Source organism: Felis catus, chromosome B1, assembly GCF_018350175.1.
Source record: "Felis catus isolate Fca126 chromosome B1, F.catus_Fca126_mat1.0, whole genome shotgun sequence".
In the NCBI taxonomy this organism is placed as follows: Eukaryota; Metazoa; Chordata; class Mammalia; order Carnivora; family Felidae; genus Felis; species Felis catus.
The window spans coordinates 7,906,214-7,919,302 of record NC_058371.1 but is presented as its reverse complement, the minus strand read 5'-3'; the positions used below and the strand labels follow the sequence as shown (position 1 = coordinate 7,919,302).

The 13,089-nt window shown below is 43.0% G+C and overlaps 1 long non-coding RNA gene across 1 annotated transcript in view; it reads right to left on the bottom strand.

Annotated features, from left to right (window-relative positions):
- Window positions 1-1,803: 1,803 nt before the first annotated feature.
- LOC109498705 overlaps window positions 1,804-13,089 on the bottom strand; it is an 85,618-nt gene continuing 74,332 nt past the window's right edge. The window contains exons 14-15 of the long non-coding RNA XR_006596242.1: window positions 6,399-6,477; window positions 1,804-2,102 (exon numbers count right to left, since the gene is read on the bottom strand). This is a non-coding gene — a long non-coding RNA (uncharacterized LOC109498705). The remainder of the gene's footprint in view (window positions 2,103-6,398; window positions 6,478-13,089) is intronic.

Genomic DNA, 13,089 nt, shown 5'->3' with positions numbered 1-13,089 from the left:
CATTTACCTTAATTCTTTCAGAAATAATTCTTGGTAAATCTCTTCTCTAAAGTTGGGTTTTCTGGCCACGTAATCTTGACATATTACATGTACTCATTAGGCTTGATTCTGATTGGAAGAGAAGAACCCCCTGTTGGGGAACTTATAATAGAGGTAGAACTCAGGCACTGGGCAGGTAAGTGGTAATTGAACAAGGTGCGTCCGTGCAAGCTATAGAATGTTCGTAGGTATTCAGGGCAAGACTCCCAGGTAGTAAATTGGATAGTCAGGCTGAACTCAGAGGTAGAGACCATGGAGACTCTCAATCCTGTCTCGGATGGGGACGAGAGTGGAAAGGGGATATTGTAATTTGAGGCTACATCTGGCTGAGAAGCCACTAAGGGGGGGCCTAAGGAGCGAAGCTGCCATAGCTGCGTCCCAGATCCCAGTTGGGGATCTTGGATTAACTATGCCCCCCTCCAGGGCACAGGGGTATTCATACACTGATAATCTTTCTTACCACCGTCAGGAATTGTCTGAACACCTGCAGAGTTGACCCTGTAGGTTATAGGGAGGTGGGTGGGAGGGGCACGTGTCCCAGCCTCAAGGAGCTCGGAAACAGAAAACCAGGGGGAGATGTGGTGAGACAGAGGGCTGATATTAAATGCCTGTTTTTATTTTCTGTTTTAAAACAAAATATCCACGATTCTGTGAGGCAAATGAATCACATCTCAAAAATTTTATAGAAGGATAATTACAAATCTAAAAAATAATCCTACTGGTAAAAAGTGAGTTGTTTTGGGGGCGCCTGGGTGGCTCAGGAGATTAAGTGTCTGACTTTGGCTCTGGTCATGATCTCACAGTTCGTAGGTTCGAGCCCTACGTCGGGCTCTGTGCTGACAGCTGGGAGCCTGGAGCCTGCTTAGGATTCTGTCTCCCTCTCTCTCTGCCCCTCCCCCCTCCAAAATAAATAAACATTAAAAAAAAATTTTTTTTGATGAGTTGTGTTAGACGCCTGGGTGGCTCAGTCAGATAAGCGTTCGACTACTGTTCAGGTCATGATCTCTCGATTTATGAGTTCGAGCCCCGTGTTAGGCTCTGTGCTGACAGCTGGGAGCCTGGAGCCTGCTTAGGATTCTGTCTCCCTCTCTCTCTGCCCCTCCCCTGCTCTCTCTCTCTCTCTCTCTCTCAAAAATAAATAAACATTTAAAAAATTTTTTAAAAAAGAATTGTTTTTAACTCAACTATTCTGTGGACTTTATCAAATGTTTGAAACTTCTTTTCAATTCATTTGCATCTGTAATAGTTGAGTTACTCATAATCATATGGTGAGTACTATCTTAATGCAAATGTTAATTCTGAAAATTTTCAAACTCAAATAATTTCCTATTATTGAACGATTCCAACTACTCATTCTGTAGAACATAGAGCAGCCTGTAGCACAAATCTTTTCCCATGGATTAAACACATGTTGCTGCTTGCGTTGTATAAACTACCCGTCGTAACACCTGAATCACGTAGGCACTCCATAAAAGATAGCTACTCGCATTGGCCCTGCTAAAAGTCAATTTTCATCGAAACATCGATTTTGAAAGTAAAGACTACTTGCTTTCAGTTGTCGTGGTTACACTTTTTCCCCCCGAGCTTCGGTGTAATAATCACATTTAACTAGAACAGAGCCTTGAGTTACATATTGTTTAAAAATTAATGCCACGGGTTATATGAAGAAACAGTGAGTGTACGAGACAGAAAGATGTTAGACCTACATTTCCGAGTGGAATGTAAGTGACTTCAGAGATCACCTGTAAATATAAACACATCAAGTTCATTGTTTAATGTATTTGCTATTACCAGAAGTAAAAGAATGGCACAAGGTTTGGGGAGGAGGGGAAGAGTAAGCAATAGAAAACTCGGCCAGAAACACGCCCTCAGGGGCAAAGCCCTGGGTCTAAGAGCTAGATGTGAATAGCCCTGCCACCTGCAGATAAGACATCCTGCCCTCCAGCGCCTGGGAAGGCGTTGCTTCAAGGTTGCAAAGTGACAGCATCGGAGGTGGTTAGAAGCCCTCTGGTCCCATTTATGCACTGGAGGCTCAATATTCAAATCCGAGATCACTGCCAACCCTACAAAACAAATGTTGGCCATAGCTGAAAAACTGGTTTATGGCAAAAAACCTAAGAATACAGGAAAGGCTGATTCCCCCACGCTGTCCTTCTGCATCACTTCACATGGCTCTAGCTCTCTCTACCTTTAGAAACTCTCTCTGAACGTCTCTCTGAACGAGGCTCATTAGTGTCACTTTATGGCACATCTATTTACAAGCCTATCGTGTGCCGAGCATTGTGCTAACCCACTTCATCTCATTTCCTAGAGCAAAACAATTCCAGTCCCATAGCTCCTGGCTTACCGCCCCGCAGAGGAGAGTGACTTTAAACAACAAATAAATGATTGGAAATTAGTGTAAGTGCCGTGAAGGCAAAGAAGAGGTTGAGGAGAGAGATTGTAAAAGAGGCTGGCTGTTTAGGAAGGCCTGTAGGGAATGCTTTCAAGCTCCCTTAACTACAAGAAAGGGACCGTGAACCAGAGTGGTTTCACAGTAAGGACATCTCTCCTCGGACCCATCTAACTCCTTCGAACCCACAAAGAGTTAGAGCTTCGTGCTGGGGGATTCGGTGCCCAACCGTGTCCTCAGGAGCTTGGTTCTTCTTTCTGCTCTGCTGCCCAAAGTGTCTGTTTCCTTCTAAACCCGGGTCTTCTTAGGATCATGTCTCAGACAACATAGAAATCTATCTTTCTCTCATTTAGCGATGGTTGCAACTTGAGGATTAGTTGCATTTCCTTGACATGAGAGGAAAAGAAAAATAAGCTTAGAGACTAACTTCTGCCCTTCAGGCTGAGCCACCTTGGAGAAAGACCGCTAGTTTTCCAGCAGGATCCATCATGCTCAGGTTTCGGCAGGGCACCGCGCCACCGGGAATAAAGATTACGTTTCTCGTGTTCCCTTGTGACTGTGTGTGGCCTTGTGACTAGGGTTTAGCAATGGCAGGTAAATAGGGGTAATTTGTGTCATTTCTGAGATCTACTCTTCCACGGAGGGAGTACGCCTTTCCTGGTCCCGTCTTCCTTCCTGTGGCTTCAATGTGAATATGATGGCTAGCATCTCCAGGCACGTGTTGAAGATGACCAGGCAGGGTGCATCCTGAGTGCCTGACACCCGTGGCAGTAGCGGCCGTGACCGTCCCCCCACCCCCTCACTGTTTAGCTTGCTCAAACCACCTCTGAGCATGTTTTGTGCTGCCTGCGTGCAGCGCCCAGGGAATGCATTGTCCCTAAGTCACTGGCCAGAGAGAGCAATGCCGTGTGCTGATGGGCTCATTCAGTCAGTGCTCTTCCCCGGACTAAGGATGTGGTCAAGAGTTTCCGAGCGCAGGGGTCTCATGAGGTGGGGGCAGGATGAAATCAAAGAGTGGTTAGGAAGGAGGAAGCGGGGAAGATTGCTGAGCAACTGACCAACAGTGACCACTACCGATTAGTGACCCAGGCCAAGAGAGAAGGGCTGGATCACGCGGCGTGAAAGTAGGTGTGGGGTCTCCGAAAAAGAATCGGCTTGGATGTGGATGTGTTCACAGAACTGAAAGAAAGTCAGTATGATACATGAACGGGAGAAATGACATAAGACAAGGCAGGACCCTATTGCAAAGCTGTATCCATGTTTGCCCAGGACTGTCCTGGCTTAACCTGTCGTACTAGAAAAATTGAAATAGTATTTCCTTTCACCTTCCAAAATGTCCTGGTTTGGATAATAAATCCCAAGAGTATGCTGTAGATACAGCCCATGTGAAAGAACTTGGACTGTATTCTAAATACACTGGGATGTGGTCTTTATCCTTGTTCTGTCTTAGTAGAGACATCAGGCTTTCACAGCTGTCCCAAACTTTATCTTCTGGCTCCTCCCCAGGTCAAGCTGGAAAATGTTTCCCGAATTGGCTCCCAAGGTCATCTAGCCTCAGAGAACAGATAAAAGCCCCTCCCTGCCTCTTCTGAGCCACGTGACATTTCCTACAAGATTGCTTCTCTCAGCCTAGATTTCTTTTTTTTTTAATAAATTTTTAAAGTTTATTTATTTATTTTTGAAAGAGAGAGAGAAAGAGAGAGAGAGAGAGTGTGTGTGAACAGGGGAGGGGCAGAGAGAGAGGGAGAGAGAGAATCCCAAGAAGGCACCACACTTAGCGCAGAGCCCCATGCGGATCCCCATCTCATGACCCTGGGATCGTGACCTGAGCCGAAACCAAGAGCCAGATGCCCAACCTACTGAGCCACCCGTGCACCCTAGATTTCTAATCCAGCAATACAACTATTATATAAGGAATCTCACTGTGTTGTTGGAAAACCTATTTCTAGGTTTGAAATATTTTTGCTTATCAGAATGGCACTACCAAACAGTCTAGCAATTCCAGCTCTAGGTATGTATCCCAAGAAAACAAAAACGCCGGAATGTGCACGCCTGTGTTTATTGCAGCATTATTTACAGTAGCCAAGATCTGGATGCAACCTAAGTGCATTCAGTAAATGAAGGCATAAAGAAGGTGCGGTTTGTATATACAATGGAATATTCCTCCGCCATAAAAAAGAGTGAGATCTTGCCATTTGTGACAACGAGGATGGACTGGAGGCTAGTATGCTAAGTTACATAAGTCAGACCGAAAAAGATAAATACTGTAAGATCTCACTTATATGTGGAATCTAAAAAACATAATGGGGGGCGCCTGGGTGGCTCAGTCGGTTAAGCGTCTGACTTCCGCTCAGGTCACGATCTCGTGGTTTGTGAGTTCGAGCCCCACATCAGGCTCTGTGCTGACAGCTCAGGGCCTGGACCCTGCTTTAGATTCTGTGTGTCCTTCTCTCTCTGCCCCTCCCTCATTTGCGCATGTTCTCTCTCTCTCTCAAAAATAAACATTAAAAAATTAAAAATAAATAACATAATAATAAACAAACAAAACAGAAAACAGATTCATAGATACAGGAAACTGCTGATTACCAGAGTGGGGAGGGGTTGGGGGGCGTGCAAAAGAGGTGAAAGGGATTGAGAAGCATAAACTTGCTTTTCTGAAATGAGTAAGTCAGGGGGATGTAATGCATAGCACAGGGAATATAGTCAATAATGTTCTAATAACGTGGGGCGACAGATGGTAACTAGATTTGTCATGGGGATCATTTCATAATGTAGAAAAACATCTAATCACTATGATGTACCCCTGAAACTAGTAGGATCTTGAATGTCAACTATACTTTAACTTAAAAATAATGATAAATAAGTATTCTTGCCTCTGGCACTTCTTACCTTGAGACTGATCTTGTAGCCATCCAGTCTGCTGAAAATTCTTCTGTCTACTTTTTGACCTTGGACAGGTTATTATACATTCCCTGAGTCTCTCTTCTGTATCTGTTTCTACATTTACTTGTAAAATGGAGCTGTTACCCGATAGGGGCTGTATGAGTCCTATAGGGTTGCCATGACAAAACTGGATTTTCTTATGGCAACTGGGTTTCTCAAACAACCAACTGGGTGGCTCAAACAACACACATGTATTTTCTCACAGTGCTGACGTCTTTACGCCCAAGATCAATGTGTAGTCAAGGTTAGTTTCTGGGAAGGCCTCTCTTCCTGGCATGTAGATAGCTGCCTTTTTTTTTTTTTTTAATTTCTTTTTTGAGAGTGAGAGAGCACAAGCAGGGGAGGGGCAGACAGACAGGAAGAGAGAGAATCTCAAGCAGGATCCATGCCCCATGTGGAGCCCAACACAGGGCTTGGTCTTGCAAACCGTGAGATCATGACCTGAGCTGAAATCAAGAGTCAGGCACTCAACCAACGGAGTCATACAGGTGCCCCGAAGGCTGCCTTTTTGCTGTGTCCTCCCACGGCCTTTCCCTGTGTGCCGAGAGAGCGAGAGACATCATGTCTCTTCCCCTCCTTGTAAGGACACTGTTCTTACCAGATTAAGGCCTCCCCCTTGTGACCTCTATCAATCTTTATTACCTCCTCACAGGCCAGATCTCTCCAAATACAGTCTATTGGGGGTTAGGGCTTTGACATATGAATTTTGAGAGAGACATAATTCAGTTCATAACAGGGTTATTATGAGTAACAAATGAGATACTGCATGAAATGAGATACTTGGAATAAAGTTTTATATTCTATATTTTGATATATTTTAGGATATAGAGAACCATAGAGATCTCTATGTATCCTAAATTTAAACTATAGTGCTCAATAAATGTTATCAGCTACCATTATGGTTATTATTTGGGTTTTTCCCCCCTAGGACTACACTTTTTCATTTCATCCCTGCCCATCTCCTCAACTCAATCTTTGTGTCAAGCTTGTGTCCAAGCTCTTAGCCATTAGGATAATCACGTACCAAACGGACTTTGATGAGTCGTTCTTCATCCAAATCAATGATTCGGACATGTAAAATTTGGCATTGCAGGTTATGCAGTCTGGGGGAAAACAAAAACTTAGAATATGAATACAAGGTAGTTGCTTTATTGCGACCAAGGTAGAGTACAGCAATATATACAAAATTAACTGGGAAGGAAACGGTGTCTTTGACACAAGTCATACTGAGTTTTACTTGAAATAATAATCCAATACAAGCAGCAATAACACTCAGGATTATTGGCATGATCTGTAGATTCAGAAAAGGAAAAGGTCCTAACTTAATATCTGTGACTTTGGAAGAGCTGACACAATTATGATATATGCAATTTTGCTATTTTATTATAAACTATATTCATCTTATTCATCATCTCCGGGTTTTAAATAGTAACTTCCTGCAAAGTAGTTAAATACTATTTTAATTCCCATTAAATATATTGCAGATTCATTCCAAATGCTAGAGCAGATAATCTTGTGCCTCCAATGTGAAGTATAAGAGCCAAGATATTCTAGAGCTATGGTTCCCAAATGTTGCTTCATGAATTGGCTATATAAAAGAATCATCCAAGATATCTGTTTAAATATAGTTCTCTGGGCCCCACTGAATCAAATCTCTGAGGATGATATCCCGCAGACCTCTCCCTCAAACCAGGCCTGTTGGAGGGTCCTAGCTTTGTTAACAGCTAAAGGTCATGACCCAACGTGAGGAGTTAGGTGACACCCTACCTACCATATTGAGTTGTGACTCCTGATTTTCTTGCGTTTTCTAAGTGTTTCATGGAAAATAATTTGAATCCTGTCCATAATTGCAGTTTATACTTTTTTAAATATTTATTTTTGAGAGAGAGAGAGAGACAGAGCATGAGTGGGGGAGGGGCAGAGAGAGAAGGAGACACAGAATCTGAAGGAGACTCCAGGCTCCGAGCAGTCGGCACAGAGCCCGATGTGGGGCTCAAACACATGAACCAGGAGACCATCGCCGAAGCCAAAGACGGACACTTAACCGACTGAGCCACCCAGGCACCCCAATAGTTATACTCTTTAATGAAAGCCAACCCAGTGCCTGAAACACTAAAATTGCTGGAGTTTATACCTATAGCTGGACACACGCACTAAACTTCTCTACAAATTAGGTAGGCACTCACTCACTCAGCGTTGTGGCTCACTGAAAAATAGCCATGATCAAAGCATGTTCAGCAATGCAAAACTGTAGAATCTCCATATGGAATATTTATTTGGGATCCAAAGTACTCTGGAATGAGTAAGAGGTAGTGGGGATAGATGCTTATTCTCTAATTTGTTGCACGCTATTATCGGGCTTCTAAGAGAGTTTTTGGCTGCTTCAAATGTTTACCATTTTATGAGTCACTTTCCTGCTCACTTTCATAATGCATTTTCAGATGTGAACTAACCACTACTATTTTCAGTAGAGCTATATTTAGTATAGATCTCAAAATGAGAAATACCTCTTAGTGCCTGTCATAGTTGCCTAAGTAAAATCAAAATATTTAATGATATCAAATGATGGAAGGCAACTTTTTAGATAATGTGGTATAAGAATAGCTAAATTGTCATTTTTATTTGTAGCCTACATTCAGCCTACATAATGCCTTTGTTCAGTCAATGTGTTATGAGAATTAAATAAGATAATGTGCCTTTAAATTATTTGGAAACTATTATATATGTATACATAGTTATAACATATATTAATATATAAAATATATAATATCTATATATTCAAATGCAATACATATCTATCTATCTAAATGTAAGCCAACAGAATTATTATTCCTTAAACATAATTGTATATTATTAGACAGGTCAAAACAAACCATAATAATTTTTCAGTTAAACCAACCATATTAAGAGTAGGAGTCTGTTTTGTAGGCCATGAAACACTAGTTTGATGGTTGCATTGTGTGTTTTTAATATCTAACTATTATGCCAGGGAGATTTTGTCTCTATAGAAGACTTGCTTTAATGTGTTATTGCTACCTAAAACAATAATGTTTGGTAACAAAGATAGCAGGCAAATTCCCCAATATAATTGAAAGGACTCACATAGAGCCTTCTACCAGAAACTATAGTAGATGGCATCCCAAAAGCTGCTTTCGAAGATACTAGAATGACTGACGCCAGTCAGTTTGCATCTGCAAATTCATATGCACAGAGAACTCTAAGAGCAAAGAAAACAGGAATCTCTAATAACAGAGATATGCCAAGCTTTCCTACTAAGGGTGGTGCCCCAACGTCCCATGAAAAATACCTCACTGTTCCTGATTTCACTAGGAGTAAATTATTTGAAGACCAGCGGAATTACAAAAGAAGCATTTCACTAAACTATCAGTCATATTTAGAGCTGACACCCTACAAATAAATCTCTTGAGCAGAGACGCTCTCCAGTGAGCTTGAATGATCAATTATACTTTTATTGAGTGAAAGTAACTTTTTAATATATGACCTTGCCAAAAGGCAATTTATCAGCGAGTCCATTACTGAAGATAGGAGTGAAGATTCTCAAATAATCATTATTCATATGGAACATTCTATCACAAGCATCTGCAATTCTTTGGTTCCTTTTTTTATTATTAGTTTAGTGGTCAGTATTTATTATGCAGTGAAAAATTGAATACGTTGATGATGGAATCTTGAATGAAGATTTTGTAGTGTTAATTATGGTGGTTATCTGTCATTGGTGTCTACCTAAATTTTTGTCAATGCTCTCTCCAAATGGTGATAGTTGTCCACATTGTGCATTCTGCCTCCCCAGTCCAAAACCTAAGAAACTACGTTTCCCGGCACTCCTTGTTGCCAGAGTACTGACATGTGACTTAGATTTCATTAATCAGATACGTTTTAATGAAGCTCTGATTTGATTGGCTACATAAGAAAACAGGGAACTGACGTCCATGCTTTCAGGCATGAGTGTCCCTGAGTTTGAGGGTGAGTGAAGCCACTTCTGGAATCACAGCATAGACAGCGTAATTTTGGGTGGTCACTGATGGCCGCAGTACCTTCTAGATCACAGTAGAAACAGCAAAGGTCTGAGGTTAGGTAAGGCAGCTGCCCCCTTGACAGTTCTTCCTGTGCTCTTTAATTTTTACTTTCTTTTATTCTATTCACTCACAAATGCTTACCTCATATAATCCCTATTTAAAGACGTCATTTTGTGGCATCAGGTTTATCAATACCCGTCTTTTTTCCTGGAATGTCAAGCCGTTATTGACTTCTGGGCCTATCCTGGTATATTATAATGAACATGAGCCATGTTTTCTTACTTTCTGGTAATTCAGTTTACAATATTGAAGCTCAGCTTAGTTTCAAAGTGCCAGATGGCAACTAATTGCCAATCATTTATTAAGCAAATACCATGTAATATACAGAACTAGAATGTGGAAATCATAAACAGAACTAGAATGTGGAGATCATAATCTGGGGCCATGTTTTTAAATGTATACTGATTACATATTTCTATGGGGATAATTTTCTAAAATGATGCCCAAATATCTTGCAAGATGCTCAGTACTGGAGTTTTTTCTCAGTACTTTTTTGTTTGTTTTACACAGTTATATCCAAGCCTCGGGAGGCAGTGTTGAATTCCGGTACCCTGAATTTTCTGGTCCTGCACATCCAAAATTTTGCTTTGCTATCGCTTTGGTGTTACTTTTGGATGCCTTCTTTTCTTTCCTGACCCAGTTAATCACCAAGTTCTCTCAGTTCTACCCCTAAAAGCCTATGGCGTTCATGGACTTTTCTCAATTTTTCTTTCCACGGCCCTCGCCACTGCCAACCCCATCTCCACCGGACTGCCCTCTGATTTCCCGCCTGCCCTGACTCTATACACACCGGCTGAAATTACCCTCCCTTCTTTTTATTAAAGCCCTTCGATCGCTTTTGTGAGCGACCGTCATGGGAAACCGCGCTAAGACGGACTCCGGAGGTTTCGGCAGGGGGAGCTCTCAGGCCCCATCGCCCTAAGTCCACTGCAGACCCAACCGGAAGAGATGAACTTCACCTTCCACAGACGTGACCTTGCACGCGGAGGCACCTCCACTTCCTCTGAGGGATCCCCGCAGGACCACAGCTCCGCCGACGAGAAGCCACGGCACCTCGATCCCCCCCTAGTTTCCTGCCACGGACTTGGGGAGGCACCTAACAGCCTTCCCGGTGTGCCCCCTTTCTCCCTAAAAAGGCGCGCCTCTCCTTCGTTCCCGCGACCTTGCTAGGGTTTGGCCGCAGCTGGTCTGTCCGGGAATGCGATTCTCTTTTATTCCCGAATAAACCCATCTTCTGCTGGTAAGATAAGGGGCGGTTTTACTTTTCAGGTTAGCACTTTTCATCCAGTTCAGAATAAGCTCCGTCGCCCTAAGATGTGGCACTTGGGGCTCCTCGAGCAGGAGTCTGGGAGCAGAGGGGTGTAGGAGGGAGCTCCAGGGCAAGTGTCTGTCGGGAGGACTGACAGCTGCAGGTGGTGAGCAGGCCGCGGGGTCGCGGGGAGATCCCCACGGGCAATCGGTGGCACGTGGCCGCGCCCACTGTCCGCGGCACGGAACCAGTGGCCCTCCCACCGCCTTGGTGCCAACTCGTGCCGGACTTCCCCTCGGGCTGCAGGCACAGGTCCCAGAAGCCACAATATTCGTTGCCACAGGACCCGTCCCTTCCCGCCTCTGCCTGGAAGACTCCACGTGGCCGGCTCTCTCCCTGTCCGGGTCTCCGCTTCTATCACGCTCTCCAGCAGCTGTCCCCTCCCTTCCCTAATTATGGCTCACCCGTTATCACCGTTATTTATTTTTTGGTCGCATTTATGTCCCACATTGCACTCATCACAGTGTGTGTCTTTTAAATTGTTATTATTTCGCTTCTCCCCAGGAGTATAAGCTCCGTGACAAAAGGGACACCTGTTTTGCTCACACCTGTCTTGCTAATATGTCACATAGTGCTGGCACATAGCAGGCACTTAATACGTTTTTATTGAATGAATGAGTATAAGTCTTCAGCGCGGTTTTGCACTAGGGAAGCTTCCTGATCGCCTAGCGCAGACTGATCAAACTGGCTGGCCGTGTCTCAGTCAGAGGCTAAAAGCTGCGGTAACCATTTTAAAACGTCAGTGACTTAAAACTGCAAAGGATTGTTTCCTGCTCGCCCTGTTGGTCCCTGCCGGGGAGATGGGAGGTCCGTTTTGTACCGCCTTCGTTCAAGTTCGCAGGCTACACGAGGCTTATTTCTTGGCTTCTGTATTCGCCCAGGCAAGAAAGAGGGAACGTGCTGAATGATGCACGGGCACCACAGGCTTTTTGCTAGAAGGGACACACATGTGCTCACATATCACTGATCAAAGCAAGTCACACGTTCGTGTTCAGCCCAAAGACGATGGCAAAGGTCAGCTTTGGTCTTACAGGGTAAGAAGACGATGTCAAAAGAAAATGTCTATTCAGTCTGCTTGCAGCAATAAACTCAAGTTTTGCCCTTTGTGATGAAATTCTATTTTTATCTCTGGGAGGTCACATTACGTATGACACCTCTGGGTACATTACAGAAAATTATTAATGAGATGCCATCATGTGGCAAAAGTGAGCCTGCTTGACATAACCCATCACTGATGCTAAAATCTATGGGAAAAAATAAGGAACTTGAGAAAACCCGTTGATATCTGAGAATCACTCCAACAGGAAAAAAGAAAACCTGCTTTGTGAAACACATTTGCAGGGGCGCCTGGGTGGTTCAGTCGGTTAAACATCGGACTCTTGGTTTCGGCTCAAGTCATGATCTCGCAGTTTCACGAGTTCAAACCCCACGTCAGGCTCTGTGCTGGCAGCACGGAGCCTGCTTGGGATTCTCTCTCTCCCTCTTTCTCTGCCCTTCCCCCACTTGCACTCTGTCCCTCTCAAAAATAAGTAAACTGAAATACATTTGCAAAATTACTCCAAGAATGCCTAATTTTGTCTCAAAGCTGGATTGTAACAAACAATGATTTTTAGCATTTGGATTGCCAGAAAATGTAGTTTGTGGCATTATTTCTTTTATGCCTCAATTGAGTTTAAGGAGTTTGTGGCAAGATTCTTTTCCAAGTTATCATCCATCGACTCTGTGTGTGTGTGTGTGTGTGTGTGTGTGTGTGTGTGTGTGTGTGTTTGCATGTGTACTGACAGGGATATGACATGCATTTCAGGGATGCTGTAGCGATGATTAACATGAATAATACATCAAAGCAACTTTAAAGTAATTATTAAAGTTACAAGAATTATTACAGTACTCTTACTAGAAATGCACAATATTGTTGCCGTTAATTATAACAATAAGTAAATTAATGATGGAGCTATCCCTATTAATGAGTTGTTCAAGGGCAAGACAGAAACATGAAAGAAACATATTAAAAACAGAGTTTGATATGTAGGTGTGCAGTTACCAGAAAGCGTACTTGGCTGAAGGAAATTTAAATGATAATTACAAGGTCACCTCACACAATTATCCAAGGCCTATAACATAAATCTGATTATCACACTTCGCCAGACATTTATTGATGAAACAAATCAACACTCCACTAAAACTAAATGCATCTTGGCCCAGCGAGACATTAACTGATAAAGTCAGCATCATGAGATAAAGCTGAAGAAGTAAAAGGCCTCAAGACTTTATATATAAGACAGTTTCTAAAATGGAGTGTTGCAGGGTAA